Source organism: Trachypithecus francoisi, unplaced genomic scaffold (assembly GCF_009764315.1).
Source record: "Trachypithecus francoisi isolate TF-2019V2 unplaced genomic scaffold, Tfra_2.0 Lachesis_group4, whole genome shotgun sequence".
NCBI classification, from domain to species: Eukaryota; Metazoa; Chordata; class Mammalia; order Primates; family Cercopithecidae; genus Trachypithecus; species Trachypithecus francoisi.
Window position 1 is genome coordinate 96,991,983 of NW_022681469.1, and position 1,794 is coordinate 96,993,776.

Sequence of the window (1,794 nt, forward strand, 5' to 3'; positions counted from 1 at the left end):
TTACATACACACACAATTTCTTATATGCCCATAGAAAATTTCTGGAAATATGCACAAGAACCTGGCCACATGGGTTGACTTTGGCCAGGGGAATTGGTAACTAGAATTGAATGGAGAGAGGGAGAGATTTCACTATATTTATATAAATATATGTTATACTTTAAGTTCTAGGGTACATGTACACAATGTGCAGGCTTGTTGCATATGTATACATGTGCCGTGTTGGTGTTTTTTTTGCACCTTTTGAATTTTGAACTGTGTTGCTCATTTGGTACGGGTTGGTTTTTCTGGAAGCAGATGCTGAGATGCAGTTTGGAGTACAAGATGTTTATTGAAGATCAACACCCGAGGAAGAAAGATAAGGAAGAGAAGAGCTGGGCAGAAAAAGAAGTCCATCTGTGAGGAAACCTTGGCAAGACCTTGGCTAACCCTCTGTGATGCTCCGGAGCACATATGGCCTACCAGAGCAATCCAGGTGGGTGTAAATGGCCTTTATACCCCTTTTTTGACAAGGTATTGGATGCTATTGACCTGGGAAGGCATTCTGGTGGGCCAGGTAGCTCTTCGCAGCTGAACATTCCCCGCTAGATCTGACAGCTTGGGTAGCAAATCCTACTGTGAAGGGAGGTGTAGGTATCATGTCTTAACAAGGACACAAGTTTTCCTATCCCCTCACTTTGCTGAGAATTTGGTTGGGCATAAAATTCTAACAAAATTTAGAGGTAGGACAATTTATTTTCAGATAAATAAATATTCATGAAACTTACCTCTTGGGTACTCCTTTCTATTTGTTTAAGTCAATGATATTCCCCCTTGGTCTCTAAATTAGTATTCAAATGCATTTTTTTTTGAGACGGAGTTTCATTCTTGTTGCCCAGGCTGGAATGCAGTGGCACAACCTCAGCTCACTGCAGCCTCTGCCTCCCAGGTTCACGCGATTCTCCTGCCTCAGCCTCCTGAGTAACTGGGATTACAGGTGCCCACCACCACACCCAGCTAATTTTTTGTATTTTTAGTAGAGACAGGGTTTCACCTGTTGGCCAGGTTGGTCTCGAACTCCTGACCTCAGGTGATCCATCCGCCTCGGCCTTCCAAAGTGCTGGGATTACAGACACAAGTCACCATGCCTGGCCATCCAAATGCAATTTTCAACTGATGCACCTGGTATAATGATGATTTTTAGACGCTTGTAGCCAAATAGAGGAAGTCGTAACAAATGGCAAGTAGTTGCTTCTGGGGAAGAGGAATTGGGATTGGATGAAGTTGGGACTTGGGATGGTCATTTTCCATCCAACTGAGACATTTTTGAGAGTGAAGGGGATCACTGTTAATAATTACACTGGGATAATAGGCATAAATTGTGCTATTAATTAAGTCGTGCCTCCCCCCACCCCACCGCCCCAAGTTCATATATTGAAGCCCTGACCTCCAATGTAATTGTATCTGGAAAGACGGTCTTTAGGAAGTACTTAGGGTTTAATAAGGTCATAATGATGGGTCCCTAATCCTATAGGACTGTGTCCTCCTAAGAAGAGGAAGAGAGAGGTAGCGATCTCTTCATGCACATGCACCAAGGAAAAGATATGCGAACATATAGTGAGAAGTGGCCATCTGCAAGCCAGGAAGACAGCCTTCGCCAGAACTCTACCATGCTGGCATCCCAGTCTCAGACTTCCATTCTCCAGAATGGTGAAAAATACATAAATGTCTGTTGTTTAAGCCACCCAGTCTACAGTATTTGTTGTGGCAGCTCAAGCTGACTCACACACATCAGAACTGTCCCTGGCAAACTGG